The sequence below is a fragment of the Cinclus cinclus genome, chromosome 5 (assembly GCF_963662255.1).
Source record: "Cinclus cinclus chromosome 5, bCinCin1.1, whole genome shotgun sequence".
In the NCBI taxonomy this organism is placed as follows: Eukaryota; Metazoa; Chordata; class Aves; order Passeriformes; family Cinclidae; genus Cinclus; species Cinclus cinclus.
Window position 1 is genome coordinate 32,445,063 of NC_085050.1, and position 17,189 is coordinate 32,462,251.

Below are 17,189 nucleotides of genomic sequence, written 5' to 3' on the forward strand. Positions count from 1 at the left end.
CTCCTTGGTGTTGTCCACACAATTGGATTTGTTACCTGATGTGCAACAGGACAATAATTGCATACTCAAGAGAGAGACAATGATTATTTATTTCAGAGTTGCACAAGCCTGGGTGCTATTCCATAAATCAAGTATGCCTCTCTGGACTTTCAGTGCCACTATTGCTGCACAGAAGTTTGGAGTTAGTTACTATCCAAGGAGAGCCCCTTTTTTATGATTGATTAGTAATTTCCATACAAGTTATGTAACCCATGCTAACGTCTATGCAATGCTCCAGGGAGGGATCTTCACCTGGACATGCGTATTTTGACCTATAGGCACAAATTTTAATATTATAATGAGGATAGTTCAAGTATAGGATACATGGGCCTTGAGTATGAGTACTTGCCAAGTTAGCAATGTTTACATAGATGTATGTCAACATCTTCACTTGTCACATTTTTAAACCCTTTTAGTTCAAGGATGTCCTTGACTAAAGGATGCTTGCTGCTGCCTGTTCCCCTGAATAGGTCTCCTTTCCTGACGGCTTGCACCAAAGACTTATCTTGACTTAAAATAATCTTGACATATTCCATGTTTTACAACATTGGCATGTGACAGGAAGGATGACAGGAAGGTAGTGGTAAGGACATGGGTTGTTGTAGCATTTTGGAGGAAGCATTAAATGACTGCTGGCTACAAAGGGTTCAGCTAATTGGTCTTGCAGCTCTGCAGGCAGTCTTGAGTTTGCAATATTACCCCAGAATTTGATTCAAAACAATGTGAACAATTCTCTGTGAAAAAAAGTAAATAAGCATGCTGTGAAAATAGCACAAGCTTCAGTTTGCCAAGATAGGGCTTGCAGAATCAGTGCGAAAGAGGAAAGAATTTTGAATTCCAAAGGGCAATCCATGGAGAGCTGGAGACTTTTCCCCATGAATTAAAAGTCTGGGTTTGCTTAAGTTTTCAATTTTTAACACCTACATGTCATCACAAACTGAGCTACAGGCTAGGTTGCATTTAAGGAAGGAGTGTTTCTCCTCAACTGACTTAGTTGTCTTATTTTTTGGAAATGGTTATGTAGTGGTTTAACTAAGAATACCTCTATAGAGCAAAAACTAAGTGGTTAAAGAAATGAAGTCAGAAAAATGAAGTCCAATTCACTTTTGCTCATTGTTAGAATGGAAGTGCTTTTCCTTTGCTTTCCTGGTTAGGCCACAAAATATTATCTTGTGCATTGGCAAGAATAATTCAGTGACAGAGAGCAAGGGAACAGTAATGAATGGAATGGGGCTGACAGAATCCCTGTTGTTTTATTTCCGCAAGTAGGGGAAGAAAAGGGCAAAAAATTTGTACTCTCTTTGCTGTGGGTGTCTTGGAGCAATGGGTTTGTTACAAAACAGTGTCAGAAGGTTTAGCAAATGTAGTTGCCACATCTGTTTCCAGGCATTACTTGTGTCTGTCCCACACCTGGTTATCTGGTAATATAGGCTAAAATACAGGAAGGGCATGATCTGTCACATTGGGGCTTCTGCTTAGAGGTGAGGTGGGCCTGTCTCCTGAGTCTGTGATGCCACAGTTCTTGACTTCACGGTCCTTGCAGTCCTTAGAAGGGAAGGGTGAATGGAATCCTTGGCAAACATAGGTTTGAATTTGCACCTCAGCCAAGATCATCCATTCTGTCAGCCTGTTTGTTCAAACTCTTCAATGAACCAGTTTTGTTTTCTAGTGAAGCTGGTTGGGACTTGACCCAGGCTTGAGATTTGCCCCTCAGAGACAGCAGGAATTCAGCCAAGCCTGAGAAGCTGCAGCAGAATGGTCTGTACTTTTGCAGAAGAAGAAGAGCAAGCAGTACAGACCAGAAGGCCCCATCCTCCTCCACAAGCATTTAAGTTGCCAAGTGGACTAAGAACTAGTCCATGTTGAGCTGCTGATATAGCAGTTGAGAGTGGGAGCTGGGGAGGGTTAGACTCCATAGGATGGTGATAGGAACATTTCATTCACTCAGAGGGACCTCCAGAAGCCATATTCTGGTGTTGCTGGGTTAATGACAGCCAAACCACAGAGGCAGGACTCCACACCTCAGGGCTTTGCAAGTGCTTCCAGTTACCCATGTGCATAAGATGATAAGGACTTGCCTGGACTTCTACAAAAGAATTGTTCTAGGAAGTGTTAGAGAGACAGCACAACTACGGAGCTTAATATATTATCTGGTCCTAGAGTGGCTAAAGGACTGATTAAAAGAACTTATTCTTGCCCAGGTTTAGAGGACAAATGTACTGAGAGCCATTTCACCTCTTTGCCCACTGACTATATGTGTGGACACAAATATTGGTGACAGCTGGAGAAAAATCAGGACCAGTTTTGCACACATGTAGAATGGGTCACAACAGTTTTTGGTTGTAATGAACACCTTCTCTAGTCTGATACCTTTCTGGAACCTTATGCTTTAATTTTGGGTTAATTTTCTCTGGTATTACTGCTGCATCAAAGTAACATTGATGGTACAAGGATGATTTTTAAAAATGAGCCTTTTGTCTTCCCTACCAATTTTTTTTTCCGGTCATATCCTTTCTACTATATTAATGTGTTCTTGAATCACACTGGAAACAGGATAAATCCTATTCCCAGAGTATGGGATGGTGTGCACAGACAGGTATAGGTGTATACCTATAGGTGTATTCTCTGAGCACTAAGGGACATACTGTGTTTCAGATTGATAAGTGTATTAGAAAAGAGAGAAAAAAACTGCTGTTAATTTTGAAAAACAAAACAAGTACTATTTTCATTCTCACCAGGAAAGGCAATTTTGAATTTAAACACCTCACTGATGGTGCTAATGCTGTGCATTTAATTTTCAGCATTGGAAGAGATGGTTTTGTTCCCACTAGGGAAGGAGCTTCTAAATACCATGTCAATAGCAGTGTTGTTTAGAGTCATTTGGCGTTTGATAATAGCTGCTTTTGGCAAGGTACAACAAAAATTTCAAGGTGAATCATACCAGTGTCTATAAATCACAGTACTGCACCTGCACTTCTCATATAATAAGTTTATTTGTGCCTTCATAAACCAGTGAATTATTATTTCTTCAAAGTCAAGTCCCACTAAAACACAGAGGGCAGTATCTCCCATTGAGTTCAATTATGTTCTGTGCAGTTAAAGTTAATATATAGTGATATTCCCTACTCAGCTTAATATGGGAACTGTGCCCATAACAACACACAATGCAAAAAGAGCTCAGAGTTATTGACACAGAAAGGCAATAACAGTGGAATCTTACTGGCCTGGCAGAATAAATCCCCTAACACCATCTTAGGTTGGTCCCTGCTATAAGTTATAAAGTGTACTACTGGAGAGCTTTGGCTTAAGTTCATTGGAAATGCAGCTTGAAGAAAGATGGGGAAGAGATGTTTTGCCATTTCCTGATATCATGTTATGTGTTCTGCCAGAGCACATCATGCAAGTTTTCCTTCTAGAAGAGCATTAATTACTCCCTAAGCTTGTCAATGGAAGCTAGAGCAAATCTGTGTTTTTGTTTCACTACAGTCATGCAACTGTTCTTATGCTACTGTAAGCAGCTCTGGATTAGAAAATCATCCTCTCCTGAGATTCCTCAGCTGAGGAAAATGAGAAAAATTCCTGAGCTGAGCAATTACAGAGTATAAAAACTAAGAGTGAAAATGAAAGTAAATGAATAATAATTTTCCTTTCCTTTCCTTTCTTACTAACATAAATACTATTTTGCATTTAGTAATACATTATACTTTAAATATATAACAGTGCCTACAATAGGGTTGTCAGTTATTGTTCTTTAAAAGTTTGTTAAACTTTAACTACAGCTTAAGGTAGCATATCAATTGCTATTTTTTTCTTGCTAAACTATGCTTTAGGTAGCATGCAACTTGCTAAAAGTCCACTGCTTAGCATGAAATTTTCCATATTGAGCATGGAAGTTTAGGAGGACTTTACAACTACCAAAAATGATCTAAGAAAAAAAGGGCTTTTGCTAAGGTAAATTATTGCGGAGATCTTATATTTGAGGTTCTTAAATGCCTTTACACTCCAGAGAAAACTTGGAATTTGTCAGAAAAAAACTGAATCACGGTATCTGGTCTTGTGACTACATGGAGCGCAATCTATAAGCCTTGAAGAAATTAATTTCCCACATTCCTGAATTAGCCTGTGTCCCTACCATCCTTAATACTATTGCAGTCAAATGGTCCCTTGTTTTGGGCCCAGAAGAGATCTCTGTTTGCTACTATGGGCTGGGTTGGGTCTGTGGACTGAGTGAGACTATGGAAATCATCCCCTGTGCTCCCCAAAAGCTGCTGTTTTCTCTTTTTCATGGGTGTTTGAGTGTGTCTTATTGGAATGGTGAGGGAACAGGGACCTGACGGAAGGGAAGGAAACAGTGAATATGGAGGCAAGACTGAAACTGTTGGAAGTGGAAAACCTTAACATGAGAGCAGTAGGGATCAGATACTGGAATTAGGTGAGGGAGGAAGAAATTAAATTCTCCAAGAGAAATGAAGGAGAATGAGTTCAAGGCAATGGAACAAGTACATATGGACAAGGAATCTATATGAGAGAATAGACGTGGAGGCCAGTGAGGAAACCTGAAAAATGAGAGCACATTGGTAGAGCAGACAAAATCAAACAGAATCAAATCTTGATTCTGAGAAAAGGGACAAGCTATGATGAGAAGGGGAGCACTAAAAGAGAAACCACTGGGATTTGAACAGAGACTTAGAGAAAGTTAAAACTCACAAGCACAGAGACATTAGCATTTCAGTGACTTTTTTATTATTATTTTTTCCAGTAGTTATGTGCTAGGGTAAATAAAACCAAGAAGATATTCTGACTTTTTAATTTAGTAAAAGAGATTTTCTTGTCTTTTCTGTGTCCTATAAAGGAAAAAAAAGAGGTAGAACTCAATTTGGTTGCAGAAACCCACCTTTAAAGAGTTTTTAGGTAGGAAACCTTAGGCCATTGGCAGACAACTGTAACCTGGAGTTGGAAAAAGCAAGAAAATGGCCTTAGGAATGTTAATGCAAATATTGGCATGGGTTCATTGTAATTCGAGAGGATTCAGGAAATTACTAAAAGGGCAAGGAGGTTTTATATAAAAGAGAATCTATTGTGAGGCTACAATGTACCTACATCCTGTTTGTGTGTGTGTATATTTATGTATACAGCATGTATGCATGTCTACATGCACACACATATGTAATACAATACAGATGTGTGTGAATATGTGTTAAAAATAGTGTATTACTGATAATGTGAGCACAGATCCAGATATCTCTGCTCCTTCAGTCAAGTTATTCATACCTCAGAGGAGAAGCAAAATTACAAATAATATTTTGCTGGCTTGAGTTTTGGATAGGTGCATTACACAAATGGATGCTGTTAAATCATTATACCATGCTGTACCAGTATGAATTCTGTATGTTCTACATATTTTGCAGATACAAATAACTATTTTAGAAATTATATAAAGAGCCTTCCTGAGAATACAGGCAACAATGTCACATGTAATTTGAATTACAGCTATTGGAAATCATGGTTCTGTTTTTCATTACTGTTATATCAATATCCCTGACAACCTGCAATTTACCTGGTATGAGCAGCATCTCCTGAAAATGTAGAGCTTTTTTGGGTGCTGTTGTATTTTTGTATATCTTCCCTGTGCGTAAGAATGGTATTTCACATTCATTCCACTGGATGGCACTGAAGGAGACGAGATTGCATGGAAGTATCTATGGAAGTTGGGTATAATTCCAAAAATTGAGAGTGGCTTACTTTTTCATTCCATTACTGAAACAGACAAATGTGGACTAATTTTCCATCCTGATGTAATAATTTGTCATCAAAATCAGCTCTTAAACACTCCTAGCTGCAGTTCTACGTTTTGACAGTAGCAAAATTACAGTGGAGGCAGAGTCAAGGCTTCTGAATCTGAATACACCTTCTTCCTCAACAAAGGTAAAAGCTGAGAGAAGTAGCTTTGGCCCGTTCTGGATTCTTATGTAAAGGTTCACAAAGTATCTGAAAAATTTTAACCTCTGTCCCCCATGGAAATGCTGTTGACACTGTCCACTTCTTTCCTTATGAACAAGTGCAAGTACTTTAGTTTTCAACCTAATTTGAAAAAACTGCATAGGAAGGCATTCAGGATTAAAAGCTTCCACCTGTTGAGGAAATGTCATATACTGGTCAGAGGTTTCTCTGGTTTCAGAGAACCTCCTGAGCTGAAATTCCATCTGCAGTCCCTACACAAGGATCCCTGTTTTTTCCTGGATAAGGAGTTTGCAATCCTGTCTGGAAGGCACACAATTACAATCTGTCAATCAGACCTGTAGGAGTCATGGGAGTCATCTTTGACTTCACTCTTTTTTTTGACCTGTTTATCTTGATGTAAATGAATTTTATTTCCTTTTCTTCTCTGAAGTATCATCTTATCTTTGTTCACGTCACAGATACACTTTTTTAGTCTTTTGTTATCTCTTGTCCTGCTTATGACAGCCTTTTTTTTTTCCCCAGGCCTGACCTGACCTGTCAAAAAGGTCCCTTGAAACACTATTCTTGCACTTATCTCCCCAGCCTATTTCTATGGTTCCTTTTTGTACTTACCTCTTTAGTGTATCTCCATAGATTTCCCTGTCTCTGCAAACCCTGTAGCCCTCTGAGAGTGCAGTTTGACAATTATTTTGGCAGCTGTGCTGTCCTAAGACAGTTTTTGCTCCCAGCCATCCGTGCCTGTCTCTTTGATATGCCCGCTGGTTTGCTGGCGCAGTTGTTTAGTTCAGCTGTGTGATAAACCAGATTAGGAACCTGATTTGGCTGAAAAATAGCGCGGGGAGGGGGAGGAGAGGAGCCTTTCACAATCAGTTTATTTCTCCAGTCAAGGCTATGAGGCAGTTTGGTCTGCAGCAGGGACAAACAATGAGAGATGCAGTTGCAGAGCAGCCATGGCTTGTGCTGGTTTATGTAGGGCTGTTGCCAGCTGTTAGGCTGTGACCTGATTCTGATGATAAGCCAAGCTAATAGCTGCCTGCTGCTGACAGGGTGGTGCTGCACTTCTTTCCTCATGGGTTGGTTCCTGTTGGTTCCCTTGTGCCAACACAGGTGCTTGTCTCACCCAAGTGAGCCAGCTGTGGGAGCTAACCCAGCACAGAAGCACTCCCTTCTTCTGAGGGCTTTTCTGGCTATTGTTTCAAGAGCCCATGGAGCCCATCCACTCTGCAGCAGCTGGGTGCTCTGTCTGCTCGACTTTGGCCTCAATTGCACCACAGCACTTCACAATGTTGTTTTTCTTGTCATTGCCTGTCCTCTCTCAGTCTCTATTTCTATTTCATCTGCTTTTCTCATAGCTGTGTTAATGATGTCCTTTTGATCACCCTCAACATAGGGAATACACTCTCTGGAGCAATTGCTGTATCTTTCAAATCTCTCAAGATTTTCTCTTACCGTGACACATAGTGTAAACTGCTAGCAGATAATGCCCAGTTTAGTTGTTTGTAGGAATTTTGGCTTTCATTACTATAGTTATTGTGTCCTTGTGTTAACTTGAAACAGGCATAGTCTATCAGTTTGTTTGAGAAGCTAAAAGGGATTAAACAGAATTTTAAAAAAAAATTTTAGAACAAAAATTCCCAAAGCTATGCCCTGGAGGACATGTACTTCCCTAAGGTCACATATAAATATCAGAGGATTATTTTCTGTTGCTTTCACACCTTGGATCATCATTCATGCTTGTGCAAATGGACATAGCCTTGCTACTAAGCAGTTTACAGTAACATCTTACAGAATTGTAAATTAGTGCCCCAGAGACATGATAGTAGAGAGTCAGCACTTACACGGGCAGCTGAGCATAGAGATTTAGAGATTTCTTTTCACCTAGCTGTTTCTACTGTTTGGGTACTTTTTAGACACATGTAGAAGCATATCCTAAACATATTTCATCATAGTATCTTGGCATGCTAAGCATTCTTTTTCCTATTCAGTTAAATAGAAACTGTATAGAAAAACAGCAGTGACTGAAGCAGCATATTGCCTTGGAAGCAATAAAATCAAATTATCTGTGTTTGCTATTTAATAAAACAAGCAACACAAACATGACAGGGGACACCTCTACACCATGGAACAGAGCACAGGACTTACCATATATTCATCAAGTTACTTGTAAAATAGGAGACAGCAGCTGTAGACTTGTGTATGAGTGCTGTTGCACCCAAAGTACTTAACCCTGTGGTAGGTGGTGCTAATTACGTTGGACATGGTGCTGATTAGGTTAGATACAACTCTGTGCAAATGCACAGTGCCTGTGAGTCCAGCTCAGACCTGGCTGGAGGATTCTGCACAAACTGCATGAGGCCGTATGTGTTCATCCAGAGAGAGAAATTGTTTGCTCATGGCCTCTTGTTCATTACCCCTGTAGGGTTTAGCTTCAGTAACAGATGCATTTGCCACATACATACATGTCAGATGTGGCTTTGTTCCAGGGTTCACCTCCCTCTTAGTAAAAACAGAAGATGCACTTTTAAGTGCATTTTTCAGGCTCTGGGTTGTTGCCGTGGAATAGTGGGCATCCAACATAGCTGATTCTTAAAACCTTTCTGTTTTACTTCTTAATTCAGGCCGTAAGTACTGAGAGGAGCAGGAAATAAGGGGATGGTAATTTTTTCAGTCACCAGAAGTTTACAGAAATTGTGAGTATCTGCTGCAAGGTCATGGAGGAAGATAGCAGTATGACAAAGAGCAAAGCACATTCTCCTCCAGTACAATTTTCAGGAGAGCTGCCTTCCCCCTTCAGTGAGACAAAGCAATGTTTCAGATTGGAGATACAATCATGACTACAACGTAAATTCCGTGTCTGAGTAACTGGATGGCAAAATATATCCCCAAATCACTGACTGCAGTATTGCTTTCTTTTTAATTAACTGATTAATATATCTATAAACATAGCATTCTTTCAAAATTTGAATATTCAAGTTGATATTTGTAGAAAGGTTAGTGCTTATAAGTAAGAACAAGGTAAGCTGAAGAAGAATTGTTCAAAAGGCAGTGTTCAGAATGATCTGTGGGATAAAGGGTATTACAAGATCTTTCTCAGGTTTTTTGGGTATTTTTAAAAGGATCTCAAGTAATCATTCTGGCAGCTTTTCTCTGTTGTTTCATTTCCATTTGATGGACAGATGAGACAGAGGTTTGATTAGAATGTCATGAGCCATCAGTAATAACTGGAAAAGACTAGTGAAAATGTGGGCCCTGTCTATAAAGAAATGGGATGTGGTTATCCAGTATATGGAGAAAGCTGAGGTACACAACAATGTTTTTTGCCTCAGTCTTCACTGACAGGTGCTCCAGCCACAGTGTCCAAGTTACAGAAGGCAAAGACAGGGAGAAGGAAGAAGATCATGTTCTCCTCTAGGAGAAGATCAGGTTTTTAGAACCTTGAAGGTGCCCAAGTTCATGGGACCAGATAAGATACATCCACAGGTTCTGAGAGAAGTGGCAGAGAAAGTGGCTAAGCCACTATCCATTGTATTTGGGAAGCTGTGACAGTTTGGTGAAGTTCCCTCTGTCTGGAAAAGGGGGAATGTAGTTCCCATTTTTGGAAAAGGGGAAATGTAATCCCCATTTTTAAAAATGGGGAAAAGAACGATGTAGGGGACTAGAGGCCAGTCAGTCTCTGTTGTATTGCACTAAGTAGTTTGTTTTGTATTACATGGTTCGTGGTTATTATATTGCACTAAATAGTTCTGTATTCCCCCGAGTTTGTGATGTTGGTTGAGTCCTCCCCTCACCCCTCATTGGCTTGCTCACCTTGCAAGGTATCTCACAAGATTATAGAGCAGATCCACCTGGAAACTGTTCTGTGGCACATGGAATATAAGGAAGTGATTGGTGACAGCCAGCATGACTTCACTAAGGGCCTGACAAATTTGTTGCCCTTCTACAGTGTGGTACCAGCAGTGGTGGATAAGGGAAGAGCAACTGACATCATCTACCTGGTCTTGTGCAAAGCATTTGACACTGTCCTGTACAATAGCCCTGTTTGTACACTGGAGGGATACAGATTTGGTGGATGGACCAGTTGGCAGATAAAGGGATGGCTGGATAGTCACACTCAAAACAGTTGTGGTCAATGCTCAATGTCCAAATGGAGGAGTGACAAGTGGTGTTCCTCAGAGGTTGGTATTGGGACAGGCGCTGTTTAACACCTTTGCAAGGTGACATAGAGAGGGATGTTGAGGGCACCCTCAACAAGTTTTCTGATAACACCAAACTCTGTGGTGCAGTTGACACACTGCAGGGAAGGGATGCCCTAGGGGGACCTGAATAGGCTCAAGATACGGGACAGTGCAAACCTCACGGAGTTCAACAAAGCCAAGTGCAAGGTTGTGTGTGTGGGTGTGGGCAATCCCAGGCACGAATCCAGGCTGGGCAGAGAATGGATTGAGAGCAGCCCTGGGGAGAAGGACTTGGGGGTGTGGGTGGATGAGAAGATTGACTTGAGCCAACAAATGTGCACTTGCAGCCAAGAAAGCCAATTGTGTCCTGGGCTGCATCCAAAGCAGCATGGCCAGCAGAGCAAGGAAGGGGTTTCTTCCCTTCTGCTCTGTTGTCATGAGACACCACTTGGAATGCTGCATCCAGCTCTCTGGGGTCCCCTACACAAGAAGGACATGGACCTGTTGGATTGAGTCCAGAGGAAAGCAGGATGATTAGAGGGCTGGAGCACCTCTCCTATGAGGAAAGACTGGAGAAGAGAAGGCTCTGAGGAGACCTGAGTGTGGCCTTTGCCACTTAGAGGAGGACTGCAAGAGAGCTGGAGAGAGACTTTTCACAAGGGTGTGTAGTGATAGGACAAGTGGGAATGGCTTTGAACTGAAAGGGTTTCGGTTTAGATTGGATATTAGGAAAAAGTTCCTTACTGGTGAGGCAGTGGAACAGGTTGCTTTGAGCAGTTTTGGATGCTCCATTCCTGGAAGTGAACAAGATCAGGTTGAATGAGGCTCTGAGAAATCTGGTCTAGTGAAAGGTGTTCCTGTGTATAACATGTGGGCTGGAACCAGCTGATCTTCAAAGTCCCTTCTAAACCAAACTATATTGCTATAATCTATGATAATTGACCCGTGGCAAGTCAGCAAGCAACTATGCTGCATAATGTACACAATGGATTAAGATATGACACCTGTGAAATTATGAAAATTATGAGAATTCATAGCTTTTTGATATTGGTATGGTTGCTCTTAACACTTTGTAAATTGTTTAATGTCACAGAGGGATCCAGTTCCCTGAAGATTTGAGCAATCATTGTAAACTTTATAATGTTATCAACAAACTTTTTCTTACTCAAGGTATGGCAGTGACAGTGACCACTTCATAGCAGGAACATATATTTTAAAAAATAATATTGCTTAGAAAAAGGCACACAGAGAGTAAATAATCAAAAGCTGGGTATTTAATTTTTTAAAATTCTTTTTGATGTTATCTTCAATTAGTTTTTTTTCACCACTGTGCCTGCCAGAAAAATATATGCATGCACAGATATCTCTGACTTTTAAAGTCATGGCACTTAGCAAAATGCATTTAAAGAGAGAAACACAAAAGCCAACATTATCCATGAAAACTATGTAAATATTTATAAGCAGTATATGTTTGATTTCTGTTCTCTTAAAAAATTATTCATTTATTTTAAAAATCCATCTGCTGCTACCAGATGATAAATATTTAAATCAAATTTGTGCCTGGGATACAAGGGGACTATTTCTTCCAGAAGGGACACTGTAAATTTGATACTGTAGGCCCAACCTCAGTTCCCCATCTCAAGCAGCATAGCAGGCACTTTGTTGGGGTACATTTATAGACTTGTATGAAAAAGCTTCCTGTCTGGTAGGCTGTAAACAAGTGATCATTTTGCCTAATCTCTTTCAGGAGATTTCCTAGAGGCTGGACTGGAATATTGCTGCTGAGAAAATACCTTACTCTGCCTGGAAGACTCCAAGCAATGACTTACCACCTCCTCAGGTAAGTTGTTGCAATGTCTAGTTACCCCCACTGCTAAGAAATCAGATAATTTTAATCCTGAATTTGTCTGACCCCACGTTCCATTCATTGTATCTTTTTATGTTTCTGTCTGCAAGACTGAAAAGCTTACCCTACAATCATGTACCTTTTCTATGTGTGTATATCTGGGTACAGTGATCCACTCACCACTCTTCTCTGACAGATTTAACAGATGTCTTAAACCTAATACCTTAGGTGTTATTTTTCAGCCTCTGGATCATTTTTTCTGCCCTCTGATTTTTTTTTCTAGTGCTTATATATCCTTCTTGAATCATGGGCACTGCGTTTTCTGATGCTATGTATAGAGCAAGGTCACATCCTAATAGTTACTCCCTTTTTTCATACAGAGGATAATCAGTTATTATGTATTACAGCTGAGATTTGCTGATACATTGCATGTGTCAGTAGATTGGTAAGATAATGTCTCTAGAACTGTGGAGGTCTGACACTTGCATTCTCATTGTGTGTTTGCACTACTTAATGCATGCTCTGAATTAAAGGAGCAATGTCTGTCAGATCTTCTGCATACAGTGTCCCTTTTTGCTTCTTAGATGATCCACAAATCCCACTAATACAGAGAAATTGTAATTCCCCTTTGCTAAATAAAGAGGGAAAGGCTACATTGTGAAGAGTTAATTTTGTTCTTCCTGTAGGAGAGGTCCTACATTAGGAAGAGAACTATTCTATTGCTATGGTCAGAGTAGAAGAAACAAGGGAGAAATAAGGGTAAAGAAGCACCGAGAGAGCACAGTGACAGACTTCTGTGAAAGCTCTGAGTGACTGTTTTTCTGGGCAGCAGGGAAGTAGAAATAGCACCCAGTTAGGAGTTTTACCTAAGAAAAGCTGAAATTTAATAGAGCTGGCTGGCTTATGACTGGACACATACAAAACTGGTAAGAAAAACATTGTCATTAATAGCTTGTGTAAACTTGAAATGCACTTATTTATCTCATTTGGTGCATATACAAAAACTGCTTTGAGTACAGGTGTATGACTTTAATTCCCATGATAGAGAATTATAAAATCACAGAAATGTTGCTTGGGAAGGATATGTGCAAATCATCCACTCCAGCTTTGTGCTTGATGAAGGTGGCTGCCAACGTTCACTTTGGAGTGGACCTCCTTGGAAAATTTCAAAATTTTGTCCAGAGTTCCTCCAACTCCTCATCTACCACACCTTTTACTTATTCTGCTATCAGACAGGCAAATCTTATTCAGCTCTAACATGAACTCAATCAGGGAACACCACTGTCAGGAAAAAAAAAAAAACTGTTATTTTGCTTTTCTAGATTTCTTGAGTTTAATTGAGCATTGATCCTGTCTAACATAGGCTGTATGACTGTGGGTGCTGGCACACAAATGGTACAAGAGCAGATAGGAGCATTCAAGGGGAACTGCTTATGCAGCACAGCTTTGTAATGTAACCACAATGCTTGCAGTTTGCCATTGCAAAAAAAAGTGAAATCATTCTGCTTCTCCCCTTCCTCCTTGGCCATGCATTTCCATTTTTCTGGTGTCCATGGCAAGCTGAACTAGAAGAAAACAAACCTCACCATAAAAAGTAAGTAATTACTGAATAGTTTATTGAATACCAGTGCCAGTTGGGACAGACTTGTTTGGAGCTGCTCTTTTCAGTGGCAACTGGCCATTTAGTTGGCTTTGCTGCAATGAGAAATTTCATCTCTGAAGTACAGTTCCATAGCAGTTTATCCTTATCTAAGTCAGAACTATCATGGTCTGTCCTGGTATTTTTGCAGCTGAGCAGCAGGCTGGTCCAGGGAGCTTTGCAGCTGAGAACTAAGCTTGAACTAAACCCCAAAAAACTGTGCTTGTTCTCCACTGATTTCAGGAGTTGATGTATCTGAAAATGAATAACTCTTTTATATAGTGAGTTTTAAACCTGTGACCTGACCTGATGTTGGTGTGCTGGTACATGTGGTGAGAAGGGGAAGGGAAAAAGGCTGGATTGGGAATCTGTGTCCTCAGACATGGACAATGTCCATGATTTAATTTCTTCATTTCTTGAAGCATATTGCTAATGTGACTTTTTGTGTTCACAGTAGTCTTAAGATTATTGTAAGATGATGAAAGAGACCTGTCTTGTATGGAAACATGCGGGTTCAATATTCTGTGGATGATTTTTGACTCAGTCATTATTGAATAACAGCTTGTGTTTGCAGGGATTGATTCAGTGACCCAGATGGTCTCTTTCAGTCTTACATGTTTAGCTGTACCCTTGCTAAGAGTACCCTAGTGTTAAAACTGTTGAGAACTAATTTTTCTTAATTTGACATTCGTTAGCCACTTTTTAATTTGTTGCATTTGGTACTATTCCATCCTTCACTGCTATATTATTTTAGCAGCAGAGTGAGAGAGAAAGAAAGAGAGCATTTTTGCTCTTAGTTGTGCTAAAGATTTTCTCCAAATGCAGTCATTAGAGACCAGCTGCAGACAAACAGCACAGACAGTTGATTTTTCAACAATGTTAGATTTTGAGCTCCTGTCTGCAGTAATTAATTAGCTTCATTGCTGAGCCGACTCCCTGCGGGACTGCATGATCATTAGTGCCAAAGCCAGGAAAGGAGCATGAGCTCCCAAACCCCTGAGAAACTACTGCAGCAACTCTTGTCATCTACAGAGCATTTCAAGAACATTTCAAGTGACACTGGCAGAAAATACTCACTTTCTCATCTATATGAGGACCTTGCTCAGATTCAGTTAGACTGCTGGTTGGGACCAAGCAAATCTACTTCCTGGGCAAGATTTTGTCAAAGGCTATTTAAAACCCAAAGGGTTGCTCTCAGCTAATTCATCTTAATTTTGCTGATATGTAGAGAGGATTATAGAAGACTTGAGAGATATCAAGGTACAAATCAATGGTGATGTACAGTACTGGGGATGCTGTGCCAAAAGCTAGCCCAGAACCAAGTATCTATCAGCTAAAAGTCAAACTTGGATCCAGCAGAGACACAAATTAATCCAAATATGTCAAAATGAAAGTGCTGGCATGAAAATACACAACTTCCTTCAGGTGCAGAAAATCAGCAGACACTGAGATTATTTACAAATCACTTTTATGAAATACTTTTTGTAGGCTTGGGATGCAGTGTAATATAGTTTAATCTCTTCTCTCATCCCCCATGCTTGTTTCAGAAGAGAACAAGAAATTTAATCCAAACAAAGGATTAGAAATTTCAATAACTGGACTACTGCCATTATTGAAACAATGGGCCAGCTCTTTAAATGCTTATTTTTGATTGAATTGAAGTCAATGACTACATCAGAAGGAGCAGAACTGGGATGCAGAAAAGAGGAAATGAAAAGTCTAGAAGAGAGACACAATTATTTTACCTATTATGCACTTCTAGCAACGCATTGCATAAACAAAGCAGCTCTGAGAAAGGATCTCTCCTCACTGGAGAATAAAGTTAGGGACAACTTTTGAGAGATGGACAGAGGAAAGAGAAATGAGATTTAATATAGATAAAGGTAAGGTAATACACCTGGGAAAAAGTAATAATCATCCTATGTACAAAATCAGCTGCTGCTCTTTTGAAAACAGTAATAGAGAGGAAGGCCTGGGAGCAGTGGTTTATAATTAATTACTGCAGACAGGAACTCAAAACCTAACACTGGGGCAAAAATCAAATACATTCTTATTCTGGGCCAGCACCAGAGGTTTGTTTCTACAGTGAGTACTCAGACATCAGGGAGCTGGCAACAACACAAGCAAAATATTAAACTTATGGCTATGATGTTATTAATTCTATTTAATTCTATTAATTCTATTAATTCTATTCTAGTCAAGCTAGAGACTTGACTGCTGTTACCCAAGCTTGTGGATTTCTGTTTGCTGAATACAGTAAAACAATAAAGCATGTCCAAGATAAAAACTCCTGGTGAGTTTTTAGAAGGATACTTTTTTTTTTCTTGTCCTCATATTTAAATGCAGAACTGTGGCTTAAAAAATATGTGATTTAACCTCCACGAGATTGTGGAAGCAAACCCCCTTTCCTAAAGAAAAATACCACATTTGAAAACAGTACTGAGATAATTAAAACAATGTAACAACTTCATAACTCAGTGAAAGGGAATCTCTTGGCAAGAAATGAAGGCCAAATGTAGAGCTATGCTGTTACTTAGGTAAGAAATGTTGGTCAGTAAATGCATTTAGCAGGTAGAAAACAAAGATATTACAAGTAACTGTGTTCCACCAAGGACCAGATGAAACATTACTATGCTGAGAAGACAGTGTCATGTGAAAGCCTGCCAGACAACCCAGACGGAGTGCCATAAAGAGCTGTCTGATTTCAAGAGCTGATGGCTGTGTATTTAGGAGTTCACAGACTTGCAGATCAGATTGAAGCAGAAATTGATTCTAGTCCTAGAAAAGGAAAGGAGGAAAACCCTAACAAAGTATAATACGTAAAATGTTAAAGATTAACAAGACTATTTAATCTTACTAGTCCTTTGAGCTAGTATCACAGGGTAATCCTGTCTTTGATTCCTTACAGTCCATGCTAGAAAGATGGCACTTCTCCCCACTATAAGGCAGCCTTGCAGTGGTATCCTTTCTTCCCAGGGTAGATACAGCTTGGGCTCATACCTCCAGGCTGTATGCAAGCACAGAAAGAGGCATTCATTATCCCACAGGCAACTTTTCCTCCTCCTGGGAAAATAATGGTGGATCATTTTTTAGAGCCCTATATGTCAAAAAGCTTATTTATTTATTTATTTATTTATTTATTTATTTATTTATTATTAAAGTAAGTGCCAAAACAAGTAACTTTTTTTTTCTAAATATAGAAAGGAAAAAAAAAAAAAAACAAAACAAAAGTATAAAAGCTCTCAAAACTGACATTCCATCTTCTATCTGAGAAGGCAGATAAAGCTACATAATTAGTCAGGGAAGGATCACTCCCTTTCTCCCTACAGCCTCCAGAGGATAAACTCCAGATAAGCCTTTCAGAGACTGCAAAGCTCCAACTGCAGAGGGTTTTAGTCTGTGAAAGATGTTTGAAGCACACAATAATTAGCAGCTCACAGCTGAATTTTGCTAGCTGTCATAGTATTTGTTGCTATCACTGCATGAAGGTACTCCTGTAGGTCTCCTGAGTCTTCCTAAATGTGTGCTG